A 24921-nucleotide genomic window follows, 5' to 3' on the forward strand; every position below is an offset into this window, starting at 1 on the left:
TGAAGATATTGCAAATTTAATTCCAGATCACAGCAATAAAGCAAATATTGTACAAAACAAGTCACACAGTTTTTTTGTTTCCCAGTGCACATAAAATTTATGTTTACACTATAATGCATTCTATTAAATATGTAATCACAATATGTCTAAAAAACCATGTACATACCTTAATTTTAAAACACTTTACTGCTAAAAAAAAAAAAACATGCAAACGATCCTCAGTAAGTTGTAATCTTTTTGCTGGTGGAGGATCTTGCCTTGAAGTTGATGACTGCTGACTGATCAAGGTGGTGACTGCTTAAGTTTGGGTAGCTGTGGCAATTTCTTAAAATAAGACAACAATAAAGTTTGTCTCATTGACTGACTTTTCCTTTAACGAAAGATTTCTCTGTGGCATGCAATGCTGTTTGATAGCACTTTACCCACAGTAGAACTTCTTTCAAAACTGGAGTCAGTCCCTTCAAACCCTGCTGTTGCTTTATCAACTAAGTTTATATAATGTTCTAAATCTGTTGTTACTTCAACAGTGTTCACAGCATCTTTATCAAGAGTAGATTCCATCTCAAGAAACCACTTTTTTTTTGCTCATCCATAAGAAACAACTCATCCGTTCAAGTTTAATCATGTAATTGCAGCAATTCGGTCACATCTTCAGGCCCCACGTCTAATTATAGTTCTCGCTATTTCCACCACATCTGCAGTTACTTCCTCCTCCAAAGTCCTGAACCCCTCAAAGTCATCCATGAGTGTTGGAATCAACTTCTTCCAATATCTTGTTCATGTTGATATTTTGAGCTCCTCCCATGAATCACAAATGTTCTTAATGGCAGCTAGAATGGTGAATCTTTTCCAGAAGACTTTCAATTAACTTTGCCCAGATGCATCAGAGAAATCACTATGTATGGCAGCTATAGCCTTACAAAATGTATTTCATTTTTTTTAAGACAGAGTCTTGCTCTTGTCACCTAGGCTGGAGTGCCACAGCGTGATTTCAGCTCACTGCACCCTCCACCTCCCAGGTTCCAGCAATTCTCCTGCCTCAGCCTCCTGAGTAGCTGGGATTACAGACACCTGCCACCACCCAGCTAATTTTTGTATTTTTAGTAGAGCTGGGTTTCACCATGTTGGCCAGGCTGGTCTCGAACTCCTGACCTCAGGTGATCCACCCCGCCTTGGCCTCCCAAAGTCCTGGGATTACAGGCGTGAGCCACCAGGCCCAGCCTCAAAATTTATTTCTTAATTAATAAAAATTGAAAGTTGAAATTACTCCTTGATCTATGGGCTGTAGAATACACATTGTGTTAGCAGACATGAAAACAATATGAATCTCCTTGTACATTTCCATCAGAGCTCTTGAGTGACCAGGTACATTGTCAAGGAGCTGTAATAGTTTGAAAGGAATCTTTTTTCTAGGCAGCAAGTCTAAAACAATGAGTTTAAAATATTCAATAAATCATGTGATAAACATATGTGCTGTCATCCTGACTTTGTCTTTCTGTTTAAAAAATAAAGGCATGGAAGATTTAGCATAATTCTTAAAGGCGCTAGGATTTTTGGAATGGCAAATGAGCACTGGCTTCAACTTAAGGTCATTAGCTGGTTTAGCCTCTAACAAGAGTCAGCCTATCCTTTGAGGCTTTGAAATCAGGCTTTAGACTTCTCTGCTCTAGCTATAAATGTTGTAGATGGCATCTTCTTCCAATAGAAGGCCATTTCATCTACACTGAAAATGTGTTGTTTGGTGTAGCTACTATTGTCAATGATCTTAGCTAGATCTTCTGTATAACTTTCCATAGTTTCTACAGCAACACTTGCTGCTTCACTTTATACTTTTATATTCTGGAGATTGCTTCTTTCCTTAAACCTCGCAAACCAACTTCTGCTAGCTTCAATCTTTTTCTCTGTAACTTCCTCAGCCTTCATAGAATTGAAGAGAATTAGGGCTTTGTTCTAGATTAGACTTTCACCTAATATTGTGGCTGGTTTGATCTTCTATGGAGACCACACACACTTTCTCTACAGTAAGACTATACTTTTTTTTTTTCTTTTTTTTTTTGAGACGGAGTTTCGCTCTAGTTACCCAGGCTAGAGTGCAATGGCGCGATCTCGGCTCACCGCAACCTCCGCCTCCTGGGTTCAGGCAATTCTCCTGCCTCAGCCTCCTGAGTAGCTGGGATTACAGGCACGCACCACCAGCCCAGCTAACCTGGTCAACATGGTGAAGACTATGCTTTTTTACGGTTTGTTTTCCTTGGAATAATAATGAGGGAATGTGTTCTCTTTCCAGGTCCACAAGGGGGCGTACTGGTAAGGGCAAGAACTTCCCAGCGCCATGCCCTCCTCCCATCTCTCTCCATCCAGATTTAACTGTTTCTGTTTTAATTTTCGCAAGCATGGGAAGAATCAAAAAGTCAATCACTCCAGTGGAAGTTCTAAGGAACTCCTTTCACTGGCCAGAGGTCTAGAAGAAAGTAGGGGTTCCTCCCAGGTTAAAAGTCCCCTTCTTCCACACTCCTTTGGACTCTATGTTTGGATCCCCTTCCATTAACTCTCTCTCATGGAAGCCTGTCTTCCCCTCCTAAACTCCATCTCTCTCTCTCAATTCCCTTCTACCTAGTGTGGAAGCTGTCTTTCCTCTCCTGGATTCCATCTTTCTGGATTCTCTCACTCAGTGTGAGAGGAGCTTTCATTTTCTGAATTTCCCCGCTGGAGTACACTTCTATACTCTCCGTGGACATTTTCTCTTCTCCTTTTTCTCTTTCTCTACCTAAAACAAAATCACTTTTCTGTGAAAACTCTGTTTGAGGGGTCTGGTATTTACTTTATGAGTGTACCTGTTCCCCTCTCTCATTCTTGAGAGAGCAGGAGATCAAGAACCTTGGAGAAACGTCCTCTCAGGGAAGCTGAGGGCTCCCCTGAACCCCAACAATACTTTAATTTCCTTCAAAAACTTCCTTTGCTTTCACAACTTGGCTGTTTGGCACAAGAGGCCTAGCTTTTGGTCTGTCTTGGCTTTTAACGAGCCTTCCTCAGTAAGCTTATTTCCTCATTTCTAGCTTTTGATTGAAAGTAAAAGAGGTGTGAGTCTTCCTTTCACTTGAACTCTCGAAAGCCATTATAGGGTAATTAACTGGCACAACACTTTCAATCTTGTTGTGTCTCAGGGACAAGGGTGGCCCAAGGAGAGAAAGGGGAATGGCTGATAAGTGGAGCAGTCAGAATACACACATTTATCAATTAGCTTTGCTGTCTTCGATGGGCTCAGTTTGTGACACCTCAAAACAATGTTACATTAGTAACGTCAAAGACCACAGATCCTCCTAACAGTTATTGTAATAATGAAAAACTCTGAAATAGTGTGAGATTTACAAATTATGACATGGAGACACTAAGTGACACACCCTGTTGAAAAAATGGCACCAATAGACATACTCTATACAGGGTCGTCACAAACCTTAAATTTGTAAAAAACGTAATTTGTAAAAAATGTAGTATCTGTGAAGCACAATAAAATGAACCACAGTAAAACAAGATATGCCTTTATGTGACTTGAGCAAATTACTTAATCATGTTTGAGCCTCAAACTCTTCATCAATAAAATGGTAGTTTTACATTTTATAAAAACTGAAGAAATTAGATGAAGAAATTAAATATGCTTAACATACAATAATAATAGGGCTTTACTATTTTTATTAAAAGAAATATTTATAAATTAAGGACTTTTTTATACTTCTCTTGGGTAGGAAAAATAATTAAGCAAGCTCATGTAAGAACAAAAGTCTTGATCATGTATACTGTACACTAAATATTGCCTTTGGCTAGTTCAGTTCCTGACTATAAAATTTAGGACTTTCAGAATTGTAAAATTATCTGTCAAAACTCAAAACACATTCAAACCTTAATCTTAGAACTAAAATCTCAGTGACTTTTGGCTTTGTCATTGACATTAGTTGTTATGCAGCTTTCAAAGATCTATAATACCACTCCTTTATTCCCTCAAATCTGTAAGCTTTACTCACTCCAGAAAAACTACCTTCACAATTTAGAATCACATCAGTTTAACTCAAATCGGATGGTATAATCCACTGAACCTTCTACCAGAAATTAGCAATGTATTTATCAATTTTAAATATAAATCTTGTAAAACATATATCTCAAAAATCAGCTAATTGAAGAAAATACTTATTTTGAATTTACATACTTATTTTGAGAAATATAAACAATGCAAAACCCAACAAATCACCAAATTCAAAAGGACCTTGTTATATCATGCAAACACTCTACACAAGATACAAATTATATTCCCAAATGAATTCCAATACCTGTAAACTGAAATTTGTTCCTATATCTACATATAAAGAAGTAGAAGAAATTGCACAATTAAGTGCAGAAAGACTGTAATTATTATGAAAAGAATGGTGGTATTTTTGTTAAGCTCTTTATCTAAAAGAGCTATCTGCACTGGTCAAATTTGTTGGAAAATATATCAACAACCCATTTCTTGTGAGAGAGGTAATTATTAGCATCTTTTAAAAAATTTTAGTGAGCTATAAAAACATGTTCAATGCCATAATAAGTTCAATAATATTAGCATCGGCATCAAAGCTAATGTATGGTCAAGACCAAACACTGGTATTTTTTTAAATATTTATGAAAGCAGGCCAGGAACAGTGGCTCACACCTGTAATCCCAGAACTTTGAAAGGCCAAAATGGCAGGACCACTTGAGCCCAGGAGTTTGAGACCAGCCTGGGCAACAAAATGAGACCCCAGCTCTACAAAAATTCAAAAATTAACTGGGCATGATGGCGCAGCATGCCTGTGGTCCCTGCTCCATGTGAGACTGAGGTGGAAGGATCACTTGAGCCCAACAGGTCAAGGCTGTATTGAGCTATGTTCATACCACAGCACTCCAGCCTAGGCAACAGAGACCCTGTCTCAAAAAAAAAATTCTAAATATGTATGTATATTTATACACGTATATATTTATGAAAACATATTTGCCTTTATTCTTAGTGTAGTTCCTAACTTGAACTAAAATAGACTTTGTTAGTTGAGTTTTCAAAATATGAATGTGCTTTTTGCTCAATTAAACAACATAAAGGTCACTTTTCAGAAAACTATTTTATTTGCAATGAGATAACTAAACTGACTATTTAATTTAAACAAAATATTTTAGAGTATTAAGAAAAACTCTAAGACTTTTTTTTTTAAATACTGATTTAAAGTTAACAAACATGGCTGGGTGCCATAGCTCACACCTATAATCCCAGCACTTTGGGAGGCCAAGGTAGGAGAATTGCTTCTGGCCAGGAATATGAGACCAGCCTGGGCAACATAAAAAAACCCATCTCTACAAAAATATATACATATATATAAAATAAATATAAAATAAGATAAAGTTAGTACATGCCATATTCTATTTATTCAAGATATGTATTAAATAATACTATAATTTAGGCTGCCCCCAAATTACAATTCCTATCTCCCAGGCTTCTCAGGCTGGAATGCAGTGGCACAATCTCAGCTCACAACAGCCTTGACCTCCCCGGCTCAAGCGATCCTCCCACTTCAACCTCCCAAGGAGACAGGTCCACAGGCACATACTACCATGCCTGGCTAATTATTGTATTTTTTGTAGAGACAGGGTTTCACTATGTTGCCCAGGCTGGTCTCGGACTCCTGAGCTCAAGCTATCCATCCACCTAGGCCTCCCAAAGTGCTGGAATTATAGGCGAGAGCCATCGCACCCAGCCTCAATGCCAAGCATTTTTTCAAAAAGTTAACAGCAAGGAAAAAGAAAATATATTTTCTTTTTATCTTAAAGTCTCAATATAATAATATTAATAAAAATGACATGAATACATTAAGAAAATAAAATCTGTGAAATTATTGATAAAAAACCATATCAATTATTATGGATACTAATTGGGGTAGGGAGTTTGCCTTTATCTACTCTCACATGCCTTAAGCATGATAAAAACTCAATACATATATGTTGAATATCTATACTTCAAGAACAAGAAGCATAATAGTCACATAATTCTCCTAGGAATCAAATAGGGAAAAATCCTAGAGAACTGGGAATTCAAAACAGGACATGAACAAATTTTTACATCATGTAAATCTAACATTAGTAAGAGAAAATTCTACCCCTTGTATCCAAAAATTGTAAGTCACAGCTACAAATTGTGTATTGGCTGTGTCAATGAAAAATATATAGTCAATGCTGGTTTTGAAATAATCTCAACTTGGTCTAAAGGGAAGTCATTAAGAACTGAGTAGAAATGGTGCATATATTTAAGCCCCTATAATCCTGGTATTATATATGGCCAAGAAAGAAAATTTACCACATTCTATTGTTATTTCTGTAAACACCACACCACCTCTCTACGGAGAGCTATAATAAATAAGAAAGTGAGGTAACATATATGACTACACAATGACTATATATCCTTGTGTTTCACTAGGGTTTCTGGTTTTAGCATTGCTGGTTTAGTGGTTAAGGCTCAATATTCTTACCGCCATCATCCTGGTTCATATTGTGGTCAGGGAGAAAACAGGTTCATCATCGGCTAGTTTCATTTACCCACACTTTTCTCTTGAGTTTCATCTACCTGCTGGAGAAACATAGGGAAATTTACTCAGGGTAGAAAACTCCTTATATTACAGAGGTTTGCCAGAAATTTTAATTGGACAAAGAGTTGCCTTTTGAAATATTCTCACACACACCCCAAAGAAGCTTTCCCAGGCAGAAATGAAAGAAATCATAGTAAATGTGAGCAAAGAAAGCAATGCCTAAATAAAAGGTGCACTGAATACTGCTATCTCGATTAAATCAGATCTCTCCTCCCCAACTTAGTATGCTAAGGAAATTTTCCTATTAGAAGCTGCTGAACATGTAAGATAATTTGACCTGCAATACTCACAGACAAATAAATGTGTTATCTGGTTTGCTTGTTAAAACACAACTACCTACGTTAAGAATATTTATAGCACAGACAAAGCTACTATTAGCAGCTTCATCCACCCTAAAGAGAATGGTTACTATTATAAGTTCCCAAGTATGCATTTATAGAAGAAAGCAGTACTTTAAGAAACTAACTTTTTGATCTTGAAGCAACGAATTCGGGAAAAGATCATTTTACAATAAAATATATAACTCCAACCTCCAGTTACATTGCTATTTTTTCATAGGAGAGACATGGCACTGTGTGAATATTATGACTCAAGCTTAGTCATCTCAACTAAGAATGAAGTAAATTTGTTAGAGTAAAAACCTGAAAGGGAAAGTATATGCATGTAATTCTAAGTTGCTATTTTTAGAATGGGGTTTTTCTCCAAAGAGATTTTTAAATGTATTTCCACAGTATTTGTGCTATTTTCACTTTAGTGCTCTGTTATAATTTGCTACTAAATAAAAACAACAAACAAACCTATTTTCAAATAGAAGGTCATTTGTGATTTGAACACAGTATAAACTACATAAAAGAGGAAAAGTAATTTATTAAAGACATGCTTGCTAAAACACTGAATTTCAGAGACATATACATGTAAAAAGAAATTTGTGTTTGTCCTCATCCTATTTTCCTGGTCTTTAAAGAGATCAGAAAATTAACTGTAGAGTAAGGAGCCTAGTGAAAACCTCATTACATATAAACTATCATTCTTTCCCGGAAAGTCCAGAAAATACAGAAGAGATTCGCGGACTATGCAGGACACACAGTATTCTAACCCTGTAAGTAGCTTTCAGGCTGATAGAGCTTCAGTGGTTCTTCCCCTATAGAAAAAACAGTCTGAGGAATAAAAAAAATCTCTGTTTCTCTATTCTCTCTCCCACTCCTTCTTAAGAATAATCAGAAAAAATGACAGGCAATATGGAGTGAAGAAAAGACTACCTGAATGGAAGTCAGGAGAACTGAGTTTTGTTCCCTGCTCTGTGACTTACTATATTGTATTGGGCAACTTACTTAGCCTTTCTCAGCCTCCATCTTTTGTTTGTTTCATTTTGTTTCATATGGAACACAAGCAGCATTGAAAAAAAAATTTTTTAATTACACCTAGAAAGACAGCAGAGATCATAGAGACTTAACCCCAACTTCATACATGAGAACACTAAAACAGAGAAACATGCCCAGTCACAGGTGATTAGACCAAAAGAGTTCTAACAACAGTCACAGCTCCAACATTTTAAAAATTATTTATTTAAAAAGACAAGTTATTATGTCAAATTTCTAGAACATGTTAAAAAAAAGTAACTAAGTGGCAAAAAGGATGATAACTACCAAATTTAAGGTAATTATCTCTTCAAGAAGCCATAAAGAAATATATTCTGGAAGACTTCAATTGTACTCATAATATTTTATTTCTCAAACTGGGTTTGGTGTACATGGATGTTTATTTTTCTTCATATATCATTTTGTATGAAATACTTTCTAATCTTTTTTTATGTAACCACCAAAACATCTTTAATCAAAAGCTGAATTAAATGAAAACACTTCTTTGGAACTTTAAAGGTCAATGAAAATAGTTGTGTGTGGTTTCAAATATTTTCCTGCTGAGCTTAAAGGGTAAATATCACTGTGTCCCCCTAATACAAGAAAAAAATGTATAATGTGCTGAAAATACATATACATATAACTATTTCTAATCTAACTTAGTAAAATATAAAAGTACTACACAAAGCACAAAACACAAAATAAATTTTATTACTAGCAGTATGATAAACCCACTTAAGAATTGAGAAAGATACTTAATTTGTACTTTAAACATATTCAAGAGTCACATCTAATAGCCTAGTGTTTCATCATCAGATTGGTTGGTTGTTTTTACTGAAACAAATAAGAACTGCAATAATTTACCTAAAGTAAGCAAAGCCCTATCTAAATGTCCACACAGAAACTATGTGTAAAAACTAAGTGCCTCCAAAATATCTGAAATTTTCCAAGAAGAAAGTACAGGTCATTCAGCAAAATATATTTACTGTATACTACCATAATAGCTATTTAATTGTTATCATTATGATGCAGATATATAATGGAAACAGATGTTCCTTTTTCCTTTCAGCAAAGCAAAGGAAAAGCATAAACTTGCTGATATCGCATAGACTACTACCATAGCACAATGGAGGAAGAAAGACATTAGCACATGACAATATTAGTTTTTACTACACAACTAATTGCATAAAAAGTATAACTTGAGATCATTAAATCAATATAATTTTCAGCACTGCAGAAGAGAAACAAATAGATTTGTATAACCAGCCTATTTCACATCTGCAGTTGGGAAAATACTTCTGACAGATTAAGTATATGCAAAATGTTATCACTGCTTTCAGAACGCAAGGAAAAAAGTGTTGTTCTGTTTTCTTTGCTCATATAACATGAATTGGAATGCTGCTTTTACAGAGAAATTTTTTTAAGTACCAGTATAAATTGGTAGAATCTTTCTGGAAAACAAGTGGGCAATCAATATCAAAAACTTTAAAAAACAGTCTATATTCTCAGTCTAAGTAATTTCTCTTTTAATAATATAAGGAAATAACCATAGGGATGGCTGAAGGTTTATTTAAAATGCTATTTATTACAACTTACTTTATACTAATGGAAAATTAAAAATCTGAGTTGTCTAATAGAGCAATGATTAAAGTAGGTATGTTAAAACATTATAGAGTCATTATAAATGAGTTTAATAATAATTTTAATCATATTACATTAAATGCTTAGAGGAATGAGGTTTAGAGAAAACACACAAAATGGCGTTTCTAATTTTTGTAAATTCTGTCTTATGGGCAGATACTACTTCTTTTATCATAAAAGTTACTTTTTATTTAAACAGTTCTATTTTTATGATCTGATATTCTCAGTCCAAAGTTTCTAAAAATTATTTGGGCAAAAGAGTCATATAAATACTTACAGGTAAATTGACTTAATGTTGACATGTTATTTGATCCTGAAATCTGGCACAAAAAAAGGTACTTGTCAATCACATAGACCTTTTTTTTTTCCTGAGTTAAGCAGAATCCTTAAAAATTAGAGAAAATTTTTATGAAACAAACACTACAAGTGTGTCCTTAAGATCTACTAATATGATGTGTAGTACATTGCCAATTCAAGGAAATTTTCAATTTAAAATATTCTAAAGCAAATGAAGTAGCCTATTAATTGCTCTTTCAGTGTGCCAGTAAAAAAGTTTGCCATAGCTTTCCTAGGACTCTTAGTTTCCTGATTCTATTTTTATAAGAAGAAGCTGATTTGTCTTAGGCTATTACTGTCTATTACTTCTAGAAGTCTTGAGGAAAGGTGGGAAGCAGCAAATTCTGGCAATCTGCCTAAAGAGAAATCAATGAAACAAATTAATCCTTCGCAGGCTGCAATGACACAGTAATCCATCATTCAGAGCTGCTTTTATATACCAAATCAGAGAGCAGAGGAAAAGAGCCCTGGGGGATATCACAGACAACAACTTACACCAACACTGGGAAAATACTGAGGAATCAGTTTATTTAAAGAGGATAGATTTCAGTTGATTGCCTATTTCGTCAAATAAAGATTTTTCTTCCACAGTGTGGTGAACCCAAGGGCCAATGACTGTATCTTCAGAATTCAGTACCATCTAAGCTGGCTGACATCAATAGGAGATGAATGTTTTTAAATAATTAGCATCATTAATCAGTATGGTCAAATATCTGGGTAAAGTAAATATTACTTTGTCCATCCAACTACAAAGTGTTATACACGGTCCTTGTTTTCATTAGAAACTAAGTGTAAATCTACCTACTAATCTACATCTTAACTAATTCCTGGTAAACCATGTTTGAGGTATTTCTTCACATATAAAATGTAATCATCTAAGATATATGTTACTTTGCAATGCTGTGTTAAGTTTAAAGACTTAAAATTTTTAATTCAAGCTCTTGTGTAAATTCCAGCAAGCAAGTCGAATTACAAATAAATGACTTATTTTAAAATGATAAATATTTTGCTCATAATGTAGTTGACAGTGTTGGAAGATAAATGTGGTTTTCTTTTAAAAATAAACTTAAAATAAATGTACAGCAGTATATTCACACTGAGTATATTTATTTATACTTATACAAAAGCCTATGTATCTAAATTTATTTGTGCTTCTGTAGAAAGTTATGGACCTAAGTATGTCTTATTAGAGTAATGTATTCTAAGTAGAAGTATATTTCCTTGATGAAAACTAATGGCAAGAACTATGAAGTCACATTGCATTACTATTGTAAATGTATGCATCATATTCATGGTTAAATGCGAGACGTTAGTAAAAGAAAAGAATTTTCAAGATTATAAACAGCAACAACAACAAAAAAATTGACACAACAGTCCCTGAAACGCTAAAACTCCAGAATACCTAATCACACATCCAAAACAGAAAAAGAAGACTAAATAAATGCTAACTAGTCAATTTTTGAATGGCATGTTCGATTCTGAGATCCTTGGCCATATGATCATAATTCCTGGCCATGCTGATGCATTTTTAATTCAATGCATGGATCTAGTATTTATTGATTTAATAAGGTTAGGAGAATTACATTGTTGCTGCTACTGATGAACTGTCAGCAATTTAATCTAGTGAAATCTTCCAGAGAAATGTATATTTTAGGAGAGAACAAGAGAGGAACAACAGCCATGTAAATAAATCTAATGCCTTTACTACCCCTGACAGTAACAAGAGCAAAATCCTTCTTTTCTAGCCTGCTTTGAGCTTCAAACATTTTCTTTGACTAAAGACGTACCAGCTGATTGAGCTTATGGTGAGAAGATTGCAGAGTAGCCTTGTAGGTACACCTTAAAAATTAGGAAAAGCAATGACTTTCTCCTAGTATTCACTCTGGCCTCTCCTCATAGCTTTCTGAGATAGACACACACCCACACCTGAGCCCTTACCTTGTCACCTAACAAGGTTTCAACGGCCCTGTCAACGATTTCCTCTCTATGGACGCTAAAATTTCCCACAAGCTCAATAGCATACAGGAGGACAGAAGAGAAGGGAGAAAATAGAAAATTAACTTTCTTAAAAGCAATTCTGCCAAAATACAACCAAAGGAGAGAGGCTTTAAGGGCTATGTCAAAGTAAGGAGGTATTACAGGATCCAGAATCAGAAAGGGGGTTAAAAAAAATCCACCAAAGTTGCTAAAACAAATACTTGGGGACTATTAGAAAAAGTTTTTTGCACTGCTCCACCACCCTGCTCCTGGGCTTATCTCTCCAACCTGGACACCTGGGAAGCATGCTGTGTTTCAGCTTTTCCCTAACTTTGAAGAAATGGAACGCTGGTGGTGCTGCTGCGGAGGTCAGTAAAACTATGCTAATTGGTGAACCTAATTGCTTCAAGCAGTCCTGCCTCTAAACAAGGAGAGAGCACAGTTGATGGAGTCAGTCTGTTCCTAATAAAATGAAGAAGCACTGAATTAAATTCCCGAGGAAGATTCTATAAAAGTTTCCACAGTGTAACCAAATGACTTCACCTATGCTATTACCTCTAAGATGACATCTTTGAAAGAAAGCAGACCCCAGTCGGGCTCCGTATTCATAAATTGGCTGAGCTTAGGCCAGTGAATCTGGATTTATTTAAAAAGGTTTTTTCATCCTTCCAATCAAATGAAGTCATTTTTAATTAGATGCTTTCTGCTAACAATGTCACTCTTCTCCACATTACCTGCTCACACTTGCAGCGCCTCTAGTGCAACATCTGGAGCACGAGTCCCCTGCAAGCAGTCCTCCCAGCAGATTGGCTGAAGGGTGGTGGTATTTCCGTTTCTCAATCTAAATTGAGAGATTACAAAACAATCTCTGGAAAAACTCTTGAGATACAGTCTCCCAATATCTTTTTTATGAACTACATAGCACTTTATCCGCTGTTCCCGCCTTGCAGATGGTTGTTTTAAAAAGTGCCAAGGGCCACAAAAGTAAACCCCAGAGACTCTCCAGCTTCTTGAAACCCAGTCCCTCCTTAAAATAGAAAATCAGGTGTAAGGGTCTCCAACCGTGCCCCAGGCCTTGCTTCCTATCCCTACCAGCAGCCCACCACCTGAAGAGGAGTGGCTGCCCAAGGCAGGGCAAATCGTTAGCCATCCCAGGAGGATGGCAAGGCTCAGCACCTTAGCCAGCGCGAGGAGCGGGGGAAAGGAGGCGAAATGGGGAGGTTGCAAAAGCGGCTTCGTTCGACGGTGGATCTCTGAACCTTAAAAGATCGGCGGGTACTCGCTCACACTCCCTGGGGCCCATTCCTAAGAGGTTTGCCGCGCCTACCCGAGGGGGCGCCAATTGCCCGCGCGGAGCTGGGGCGTGCGCCCGGGGTCGGGAAGCGTGCGCCACCCCCCGGTCGGGCCTGGCTTCCCTCTTGAAAGCCCCCGGCGCAGGCCGGGGACTTTTTGCCTCCCGCCTGCTCGCGGAGCTGTGGCCTTCTGCGCTGGCGAGAGCACTGCCTCTTGCCTCGCAATGACGTCCCACACTGCGCAGATCCCGCGACCGGGGCCCCGCGGTCGGGGCCCCTCCGCCGCGCAGAGCACCGCACTTGCGTCGAGCGCCTAGCAGCCAACCCCGCGCGCGAGGCTCCGCGGCCGGATGTGGGCCTCGCTTCCGGGAGCCGCTCCCGGCAGAGCTGCGCTCAGGGTCGGAGTTCGCGAGCCAAGTGGAGAGGGGTGGGAGGGGCCCCTACAAGGGATCCTGGTCTGCAGAGTGAAGAATTCGTTCTCAAGGGAGCACCCTTGAGGAGTGAGGGTCGTGCGGAGACACTCGAGAGTTAGGGTCCTGGACTGCAGTGGGGCCGGGTCTGGTCTTGGGGCAGGTGTTCCCCGGCCGCCCCGGGGGCCTGCAGCACTGAGGGTAGCGCTGATCCCAGGGCTCAGGCGGACGAGGGGCCGCCACAGGCACCTTTGGACCCTGGAGGCCCGAAGATATGAGGCCTTCAGGAGAGCCTCGGGCACTCTCATCAGTAGGTGACCTAGCGCCAGGTCACGATTCCATTCCGGGCGGGGAACTTCTCAACAGGAGTTGCAGGCCAAGGAATGAGTGTGGACCTGGGGCCTTGTCCCCGAGGACCAGACCACGACCTTAGAGCCCAGCTCGCAGTCCTTCCCGACTAGGGATGCGGAGGGGTCGGGAGCTCGACGGCTAAACGACAGGGAATCTTGAGTTCCTAGAGATTTACAGAAGGCAGAAAAATGACACTAGATGAGATTAGACAGTAACGGCGGAAGGACGGAACCACACGGAGACTCACACTCTGCGAGTTGGGACTCAATTGCATTTCTTCAAATCTTTGATTCCGAAGTTTCCCCGCCCTCATATGCAAGAGCGTTTGGGGAAACTAAGTTCCTTAGACTCTTTCATCCTTGTTATGTGAGCTCAGGGAGGAAGGCGGACAATAGCTGCAGCCTAAACACCTGCAATCTCTCAATGCAATAAAACATAGACGGTGACTGGAGTCGTTTCTCTTTTTGCTTCCAGAGGGAGCTCAAACCTGAAGTATCAAGGTTATCTTTTTCCAAAGGTAAAACAGGAGACGTGCGAAACCTGCTAGGGACACCACAGCCCACATCTGGAGGAGGTTCCCCTTTGCAAACAGAAAAGGCAATCTGATTTTTTCTTTTTTTTCATTTTAGTGCTTGTGTGAACCTAAGTTCGGTTCACCTAACCTGCGACGAGTAAAACATTCCTTTGACCCTCTAGAGACTCAGCTAGAACTGACTGAGCAAAAGGAAATCAGGCAAAGGAAAGGGAAGGCACTGAGGAGAAAACGATAAGCAGAGGTCTGGGTGGGATGGTGCGCTAGGGCTCCTCTGACCCGGCAGCGGGACACAGCTGCAGCGTAGGTCAATCCCAGTACTCCTGGCACTGGGGTTCTGGACGGACCTGGTGTAAATGCGGCCACGTGCTCAGGGCTGCTGTGCTCCAGGTGTGCGTTTCGGGGCAGCTTGCGCGCACGCGCGCGTACACACACACACACACACACACACACACACACACACGGGCGCGTGCCTCTGTCCTGACGCGGGGGCCTGAGGTTGTCCAGGCAGCGGAACCCCCGAGTTCCCGCCGCCACTTGACGATGTAGCTCATACTGGATTCAGAGTCTCTCTAACCAAGGAGGGCGGGCAAACAGAGGCGTCTGGCTTGTGGGTATCCAGCCCCAAGTAGGGGAAGGGCTCATAGAGGGGCAGAGCCCAGGGAGAAGTGACGTCCCCCCACCACCCCGCTTCGTGCTCCTCCCCGCCTATCGGCCGGGTCACCTGTCAGTCGGTGCTCTCTCGGCTGGCTCCCCATCCCTCCTCGCTCCCCGCAGCCACGCAACAACGCGCTGTCAGCCCGAGCTGGGCGCCTTGGCCGCTTTCTGGTGCCTCAGCCCTGAGAGCCAGGGCTTACCCCACACTGACGCTTCCTGGTAAAAACATCACCAGCGCCGTTTTTCCAGCCTCCGGATCCCTGCCTTTTCCCCCCACCGAGCAAAGATAGGCCGGTGTTTGGGGGTGGTGGTTGTTCTTTTAAAAGTATATTAAAGGATCAGTGGCGTCTCCCCATCAAGTCAATACGCCTTTATCCCCATCAATTAACCACACCTCAGAGGCTGCTATTAAGAGCTCAATTGAGCTGCAAAAGTAGGTATCCCGTTTCAGGCAGATGTTGTTATCTCCCGCTGAGAGGCGCGGCCGGCGGGGCCGGATCCTCCACTTCCCGCGACTGCCGGAGTCGCGCTGGACTAGGCTGACCGCGCAGGGCGGCGAGGCTGGAAGGGAGGTCACCGCCCGACAATGAGCGGGTGCTTGAGGAGCCAGGAGGAGTGAGAAGGGCCCTAGACCCGCGGCCTCAAGCGCCACGCACGTCAAAGGGAAGTGTCTCCGGAGTTTCGCCAGGAAGAACACCGAGAGCGAGCTGTGCGTTTTTGCGCAGAGTAGTCTTCGCAAGACCGCAGCTCTGGGCCGAAGACCCAGAAAGGGGGTGAGGGGGAGAGGGCAAACTAGTAAGTTTGGCAGTCAGTGCTCCCCCGACACACCTCACTTTCCCTTCCCGCCACTCCAGCCTCTTTCCCGGCAGCAGGTCCCCAAAACCCCTTGTTGGTAAAGGCGAGGTGCTGTGGGGATGCTGGATATGGAACTAGGGAATAGCGGACAGAAACGCAGTGTTTAGGACAAAGGGGATTCACTGCGGACTTCCGCAGCCTTTGCCCAGGTGTGTCTTTCCACCCTTTCTCACTCCAGTCACTCCCAAGGACTTGGGGCACGACTGTCACACGAAGCTGGGAGATCCTGGAGGGTGGAGGAACAAGGAACAAGGGGACATGGCTCTCACTGCAGTGACAGGGCTTTCCTTCAGTCAGTGGCCACAATAAATTTAGCCAAGGCTAAAGGAGATTAATTTCCCAGCATAATCCAATTAAAAGATTTCTAAAGTAATCTTTTGCGAAAATGAAAAGTGCGCTACTAAAGAGGGGACTGGTTTTGATGACAGTGATTTATCGCCTCAGCACAGCACGCACAGGACACTCACTCTCCAAGCTATTTGACCAGAGCATCCCGTCCTCGCCTCCTGTCCAAACCTTCCCCTTCCTGAAAGGCAGCCATCTATCATGCCAACCTGGGCAGGAGAGAATGTGCAAGGGGCTGGGGTGGCTTACAAGCACCATAGACTTTTTTAAGTGCTATTAGATTTATGGTCTCTTTTTCGACGCCCATCCAAAGTAATTAGCACATATGTTCTAAATAGATGATAGTTTTGTGAGCAATAAAGCAATTACCCATCGTTGGAGCTGACAGTTCCTCCAACTAAACTCCAACCAGCAGCTAATTGGAAAAGTCATTTCAGCTCCATTGTCTGCAATTAGTCCTGCTAAACTACTACACCCCAACTAGCTGGTTTGAGGTTAATTTATTCAGTGTTGTGTTTGCATGGACAAGCCTTTGCCACGAAGGGACTTGCCTTTTGCCCCTCTGGACTGCTCCCAGGGACTAGAAGAGCTGGTAGGAGTGAGCTGCTGATATTTTGGGGCCAGGATGGCCCCCAGGGGAGGAGGCACTCGACCGGGCCTCAGCTTCAAGGTTAGTTGTCCAGCAGCTGAAAGCCTACAGAGAAAACCATTGTTTCTCCTGCCAGACAGTAACCGGAGAAAGCTGCTCAGTTCATGCTACCAAAACCTTTATTTAAGAAAATAAAAATTGTCACCACAGACGAAGAGACTGGGTTCTCAACTCTCCCCTTGCATGCACATCCGGTCATGATCCCGGGCTACCACACTGTCCCTAAGGAATAAACATAGAATCAGACCACCAAAACAGAAAAGTCCTGAGCCCTGGGGGGTGGGGGGCGGTCGGGGACCAGCTCCAACTCTGGGAGCGGTTCTCGGAAAGAAAAGACAGGAAAGGTCAGGAAGGCCAGCCTCTGCCTCAGCCACTCTGAGTTTAAAGCCACTTCCCCCTTGAAAGCGGAATTTCTCTGTGACTTCCTTTGATTTTTTTTCCTTCTTCCTTTCTTATATATTTTTTTCTTCCTTCTTTTCTAAAGTTAAGCCCAACAGGTCCAGGATTTGTGCACAGTGAGTGGAAAAAATGTGTTAAACGTCGGTTTGACGCCCCACCGGAGCTTCCAAATATCCAGCGGCTGGGATTCTTCTACTTAATTTAATCTTTATTGGACAGGGCGGCTCCTATGCTCCTATTCACTAGGAAACCCGGGGAAACGTATCCGTTGGGGTTCAGAATTGAGAGTGGGAAGGAGAGGAGTTAAAGAGGGATTATTCCTCCCCCACCCAACTTCGAACTTTAGAACTGCAATCGCCAGCAGCCTGGTGGGGAGAGAGATGTCCCCAAAGTCCCAGCCCTGACAGCCCAGGGTCTCTGCAATCTGGAGCCAGAGGAGGAGAGGTTCGTAGGTTGAGATGGGAACTTGTAGCCCTGGTAACCAAGTATTCCCTTGATGGAATTTTACATTAAAGTGTCCCAAGCTTTGGAAGCAATGAGAATTTTACTTAGAAGAATATGAGGTTGGGGGAGTGTTCACCTCTTAGGAGGTAAAGCCCAGTGCTTTCGGTCCTAGAAATCCAATGTCCTTTTCTGGATTATCATTCATATTAAATGTCCTGGGAGATGTTTTCCCTTTTGAAGTAAATACTATAACGATGCCCAAGGAAGACAACTTGGACATTTTAACCAGCATATGAGACTTACTAAAATAATTCTAATTTCAAATAAATTGTGATTAATTGCTCAGCTTCAAGAATTTGGAGACATGTGTCTATAGCATGTAAAACTTTTACACTGCCTAGTGCCAGGCTCTTGTTTTCCACTATTTATTGTGTTTTAACCAATTTAACTCCAAGCAAGACCAAAAAGAAAAAAACTGTGGGGAGAAGTTGAAAGTAAAGGTCTTGTTTTGCCCCATTACCTCCCACCTGTCACACAATCTCCACCCCCCTGGAGAGAAATCCTCCTGTCACTGTGACTTCCAGTTGAAAACAGAAAGGAAATAAGATGACTTCTGGAAAAAGCTGTACATTGTGTTCTTAATTATTTGCTTTTATTTTTCAGGACTTAAATATGCCCAGAGAGTGAGTGAGGGCATGAAAAAGCTGAACGAAGAAGAGTCAGCTGAAAGTATCACCTAGACTTGCTTGTTAGAGATTCTAAGGTAGATATGTGTTCATACTTATGCCTAAGGGCAAAATAACCTACCTAATCACCCCCCATGTATGGGAAATATTTACGTATATATCCATGCACTGAAAAATCTTTAAGTACATGTGTGCAGAGATTCAGTTCTATGAAAGCTCAGCTAGCTGTCTGCATGCATGTATTCACTTCTAGAGTAAAGGCATTTTTGTTGCTCCCATAGTTTCTTTCCATTAAGAGCGATTAGATGATGTCTATTCAAAGTTGCTGATCCAGAGAGAAAATAAGAGTAGATAAAAGGAGATTTCAAGTGACCTCCTCGTCCCTTTCACACCAACCTGAGCCCTAGAATAGCCAAGGATCAACTAACACAAAAGCCCTTTCCTTTCTCTTTTCAGCTTCAGAAGATTTTATGCAGGGGTATAACAATAAAACATAGAACGATCCCCGAGTTTTGTTAGATCATGCATTTGGAATACTTTATTAACTCCCCTCAAAGATGGGCTAAGTTTATTTTCCACCTTTGAAATGTGTAAATAAAATATACACAGCATAACAAAGGGCATAGTTGTTTACTGTTCTATTGCTTATATCAGTGATGTACTATGCTTATGCTTTTCTTTATTTAAACTTTACCTAAACCCCTTTCTCCTCAATGATGGAGGACACTGTAATAAACACATCTGTCCACTGACAGTTTAGAAAGAAATGTTAGGTTTATTATTTAGATCAACCTTCTGATAGGTAAATACAATTGCAGCATGACTCGTAACACCAGCAGATCTGCTGGCTTTTTGAGCCAATGCTTTTCCACTAGTTTATCTCATAGGCAGTGAAGAAAGTGACATAAAAGATTTAAACATATTCAAGCAGTCTTTAGTCAGTGAAATATACAACTCAGATCTACTTCTGATGGGCTAATCCTGTAGTAAAAGAAATAGGTGCTCTGACAGGTAACTATTAAGGGAAATGATTATATAGCACAGTTGATTGTATTGTCAGGGTACTCTAACAACCTTCAAACTCATTTCAAAACTTCAACTTTCATCCAAACCTAACCTATTTTCCCTGGGAAGAATAGCCATGCAGTTTTATTCTTCACTCAAGTTGGGCATTTAAAATAAATGTGTTTTGTAACACAAAAGTCTTCATTTATTTCCTTTTTTCTTTTTCATAAATTCATTTAGATAGCTAAGGCTTGATTTTTATAAAAAGTAAATATTTGGCTCTGGCTTAACTGGTATGCTAAGAATGATTGTCACTTTTCCTCCTATAAAAAGGCTTGATTTGCATCCAAAGGTCACTGCTTGCTCTCCTGCCATCCTTCCGGGGCTGCTTCTCCTGGGCCCTCTAACTGGGGGCCTAGGCCAAAAGGAGAAGTGCTTCCCTTCTCTTTCTTTTTAAAAACATGTGCTTTAAATGACTGGTTTGAGATAGAAAACTAAACTAAGGTATAGCACTTATCTCTGAGTGTTTAGACCCAAAGGTGACAAAGAAGAAATGCCTGGGGCTACCACAGCGATAATGAACACTGGAGTCTGTTGGGTTCCTGGTTTGACTATATGTACAAGCTAAGAGTAGGCAGTCCAGCAGAAGCCTAACTCGTAACTTGGCCTGTCCACCTTGTTTTTTGTTGATAAAGGCAGAATTTTTTACAACTGGGCAGCCACAATATAGGTTGGGTTCAGTAGAGATTTCTGAGATAGGCTGGGGTTTTGTTTGCTTGTTTTGTTTTTGTTTTTTAGTAATCACAAAACATTAGGTGGGCATTCCTGTGCCTCTCTCCACCCTTTCTTCCAAAAGATCTGTGTGAGACCATTTTAAATACATCTTCAACTATGCCCTTCCTGGCTTTAATCTCATGCCAGGGGAGACTAATTGATTCGGCACCTTTCAAATAAGCTCTTTGGGAAAGGTCTGCAGCAAGATCAGAGGCACTGACCTTTTCCCCAATGATTGCAGGCATGTTCATCTCTCCAGATGGGCTTGATAAAACAGGGTTAGTTCTGTTCTGTGGTCTTACTAAACAGAATAATATCATTTTTAACGATTTTGAGGTAGGGAAGAGGTATAAAAGGGAATTTCCTACACATATCTGGTCATTTGTAGGGTCCCATGGCTCTTGAACTAGATTTAGAAAATGTTTTTACAAGGCCACTTTTGTTCAGTGTGACTTACCAAAAAGTCAAAATGAATGACTTTCCGGAGACCAAGATATCAATATCAAAAAGACCATAGAATTAGTAAAGAATGGTTTAGTCTTGTCGTAAGAAAGACATGGAGGGAGGGGGTATGTTAATAGGTTAGAAAGTCAGCTTACTTCCGGACTCTGGGCCCTGGAACGCAAGTCAACGCTGAATGTGCAGCCAAACCGATCTGTGTTTCTCTACCTCTCTCACCAGATCACAGCAGTTTACTGGTGGCTGGGAGAGATCAAGCGTTTTCTGGTAGGTCTTCTAAAACGTGATTAACGCTGAGCTTGATTCTAGCAGCCCGCAAGGGGTACTACATAGGCTTACAGCCTAATTCCTTTCCCCAAGCGGAGCGGTACCTTCTCATCGCCTTTTGGGGGAACCACACTAAAGACCTAGTGTGCACTGATCAGGACCAGGAAGGCAGAAGTAGGAAGGGAGGCCCCCAGGAGCCCAGGCCCTTGGCGAGGCCCTTTGAGTTCCCAGACCCGCCAAACAGATGGGGGGGGGGGGAGAGAGAGAGAGAGAGAGAGAGAGAGAGAGAGAGAGAGACACTCTGGAGAGGGTGAGCCTGGCTGGAGGCCTCGGGTAGGATGCTGAGGCAAGAGCCAAGAACCACGTCCAGACTCAGCTTAAGGTTCCGGGGTGAAAGGCCTGGCCTAGAAGGGAGGGAGAGAGATCTAAAGGGGGTGGGGGGCCTGTGAAAGAAAAGTGGACACTTCAACTGCGTTTCCTGCTCCTGCAGCTGAGCGTGCCTAGACTAGTATGTGGAGTTTCCCAATTAGGGGATCAAAGTACTCTAGAAAACTACGATCAGTTTTCTGTTAGGTACCCTACCCAACAACAACAGATATCGTTATTTCCTGATTGAGTGTGGGTTGCATTAGGCCCGGGACAAGTGTGCCAAGTGGGACCAGTATCAAACGACAGCCTTGAAGAGAGAAAGAAAGGGCTCCCCAGGAACTGAGCTGACCCCTCAGTGCCTCTACGGAAGACTTTTTTGCTGGAGGCAGTGCTGGAGCACAAGTGGGGCGCCCTGTGGGTGTGTCACCGCGGTCGGGGACACAAGCTTCGGAAGAGAAACTGAGCTCTAAGTGCCGCTCAGGGCGGACGAGTCCGAGAGGGGGACAGCGCCCTTCTCGAAAAGCCTTGATTTCTCGCCGCCCCCTCTTGTGACAGAATGTTGGCGCGGATGCCCCGCAGGAGTGCTAGCGGCTCCCCTCCTCCGAAAAGCCGCGAGCTTCGACTGCTCCGGCATCACCACCAACAGCTTCCCACTCCCACCCCTGGGACGAGGGCAAGGGACTGCACCCTCCCCCTTCCTTCCGGAGGAGCCGGCGGCTTCGCCCGAGGCCTCGCGGGCCCAACTTCTCCCCACCCCCAGGGTCACGTCGGGTCCCAGGGGCCTCTTTCAAGTTTGAAAGCCCTGCAGGGGCACGGAGAGCCCACAGTGAGGATGGGTGGGCGCCGCCGCTCCCGGCCAGGCTCAGCTGTCGTCCCGCCTCGCCTTGCCTTTCTCCTGCAGGGCCTGACCCGGAGCCAGCCCAGCTAGGCTCGGTCGCCTCGCTCCAGAGCCCACCCAGCCCCCGGGTGCGGTCCCAGGCGTCGGCTGCCCCCGCCCCCCGCGCGCCCTCTGACGCAAACGCACGCCCCTGCCCGGCACAGAGGAAACCGCTCTTGTAGGTTTTAATTGAGCCTCTTCCTTTCAACACACCCCCTCTCTCCCCACCCCTGGGATGCGACCCCCCTCCCCGCCCCCAGCCCGCTGGCAGCGGCGCGAGGAGTCTGGCTCCGCTGCTAGGCTGCGAATCCCGGTGCTCTCGCCGCCGCCGCAGGTTGTCCGCTCGGGAGAGCGGCTTGATGTCCCTTTTAATCCGCTGACACTATCGCCCACATCAGACAGGCAGCCATCGATCGCGTTACATTAGGGGATGGCGTTACAAACGGCGCCTGCAGGTGAGCGGCTGGATCCAGGCTCGCCAGGTTCTGGCCGCTACAGGCAAGGCGCAGGCACAAGAGCCAGCCGGGCCGGACTCCTAAGCCGGCTCCACCGCGGGTCGAGCTAGGCACCAGCAGAAAAAGCCTGGCCGGTGTTAAACGTGCGGGTCCCGGTCCCAGCCTGGGCAGCTGTTTCCCGCCGAGGGGGACATAGGGAATAGCTGGTGGGGGTGGGGGCCGCCTATTTCGAATGTGGATTGCTGCTGCTCGCCTGGCACGATCCTCTCCTCCAGGGCAGTGCGGCGGCCGCGATCCTTGCCTTCGCGCAAGGGCGAGACAGAGGCCGAGGGAGGGCAACTCCCGAGCAGGCCCCGCGGAAAGTTCTCCTCGCCCCGCCCCGGCTGCCTAGACTCTGCTCCCGGCCCGCGGAGGCCGTGCGAGCCAAGACTGCCTCCCGGAGCTGCCCGTCACCAACCCCAAGTTCAAGAGAAACGATAACCGTTGCGTTACTTGCCTGGTGAGGCAGGATTTGGCCGAGTCTCGTTTCTGGTGCCCACGACGCACGGTCCAGGGTCCGAGGGCGGCTGGGCCTGTGGACCGGGCGTCCAGCGTGCCTGCAGTGCCCTGGCGCTCGCTCTCGCTCGTCTCCCACTCCCTCCGTCTCTCTCCGCGTTCTCCTTCCCGCGCCCTGTCTCCCTCTCTTCGCCTGCTGCCTCTGCCCTCGACTCCCTGTCTCTGACTGTATGGGGACTACGATTTAGAATTTGTACATAGAAAGGTTTTCTTTTCTTTCTTTTTTTGGTCTATTTTAATCGTGTTCGTTTCACCTTTTAAGTGACCAGAAGATGAGAGCGCGTTTGCGCGTTTATTTGGGCATAGGGGCGAGGGCAAGGAGCCCCTGCCACCCCCAGTCGCCTCCTCGCCATCAGCCGCGTACAATGGGCCAGCGCTCGCGGAGTGCATTGACAGTCTCTCCATCATTCGAGCTGGAGGGGCTGTGGGGCAGGCACGGGAAAGCCTTGTAGTCTGCTCTTTAAAATCATCGCTCATCACTAAGCGGTCGGGTCGCCGACTCCCGGCTTGTAGGTTGGAGAGACCGGGAAGCGCAAGACGTCCCCCAAACACGCAGTGCTTCCCAAACCCCTCCCTGGTGAGACCTCAAGTGAGAACGAGTATTAAAAAACAAACCCTACCTCTGTCAATACAGCGTGGCCATTTACTTCCACCTTTACCTGAGGGCGTGTTGGCGCTACGAATGCTCGAGCTGAGACAAACTTTTACGCCCTCGCGAGTCGAGGGGCGGGCGGGCAAGAGCGGCTCCCACCCCCGGCGGCGGCAGCGGCGGCTTTGTCACTCCGCGCCGCTCCGCGCCCGCCTGAGCCTGCCTAGGGGAGCGATCTCAAAACGAGGGGGGTGCGAGTATGCGATTGGAGAATATGTAACTAATAGAAGTATCATTTTCCCCCAGTACGATCTTTCAAGGAAAAAAAAATCCATTGAAAGAATTTTCAAAGTGCTGTCTTCGTTTGGAGAAAAGGCACAGGCTGCCTGCGGGGAGGGGAGGAGGGACTCGGCGTTGTGCCGCCCGGGAGCGGCTCCCGTCCGCTAGGTGGCAGCCGGAGCCAGCGATTCCTGCGAGCCCGCCGCGGGACCCGCTCCTCCCGCTGCCCCTCCTCCTGCGCCCAATCACCTTCGGGAACCGGGGTGTCTCTCTCTCTCTCTCTCTCTCTCTCTCTGTCTCTCTCTCTCTCTCTCTGTCTCTCTGTCTCTCTCTCCTCTCTCTCTCTCTCTCCTCTCTCTCTCTCTGTCTTCCCTCTTTCCTCTCTCTCTCCTCTCTCCTGGTCTCTCTTTCTCTGTCTCTCTCTCTCCTCTCTCTCTCTCTCTCTCTCTCTCTCTCTCTCTCTCTCTCTCTCTCTCTCTCTCTCTGTGTGTGTGTCTTCCCTCTCCCCCCCCCTCCTCTCTCCTGGTCTCTCTCTCTCTCTCTCGGTCTCTCTCTCCTCTATCTCTCTCTCTCTCTCTCTCTCTCTGTGTGTGTCTTCCCTCTCCCCCCCTCCTCTCTCTCGGTCTCTCTCTCATCTCTCCTCTCTCCTTGCCCTCTCCCCCTCCCTCCCTCTCCGTCTTCTCATCGGTTTGCTCTTTTCCCGGGACTGACTTGGCCACACT

At 43.8% G+C, this 24921-nt stretch overlaps 1 long non-coding RNA gene across 6 annotated transcripts in view; it reads right to left on the reverse strand.

Annotated features, from left to right (window-relative positions):
* The window catches only part of LOC105734692 (uncharacterized), a 160032-nt gene extending 135957 nt beyond the window's left edge, over positions 1-24075 (reverse strand). For 4 of the 6 annotated variants that reach the window (XR_010342613.1, XR_001111593.2, XR_010342615.1 and 1 more), the window contains exons 1-3: positions 23952-24075; positions 12685-12791; positions 6522-6619 (exon numbers count right to left, since the gene is read on the reverse strand). This is a non-coding gene — a long non-coding RNA (uncharacterized LOC105734692). Of the gene's footprint in view, positions 1-6521; positions 6620-12684; positions 12792-15259; positions 15350-23951 lie in introns of those variants that run through there. The other 2 variants (XR_010342614.1, XR_010342612.1) reach the window with 2 other exon arrangements.
* Between the last annotated feature and the right edge of the window lie 846 nt (positions 24076-24921).

The sequence above is a fragment of the Aotus nancymaae genome, unplaced genomic scaffold, assembly GCF_030222135.1.
Source record: "Aotus nancymaae isolate 86718 unplaced genomic scaffold, 86718_ANA_hifiasm-v0.15.2.pri h1tg000014l, whole genome shotgun sequence".
Classification (NCBI taxonomy): domain Eukaryota; kingdom Metazoa; phylum Chordata; class Mammalia; order Primates; family Aotidae; genus Aotus; species Aotus nancymaae.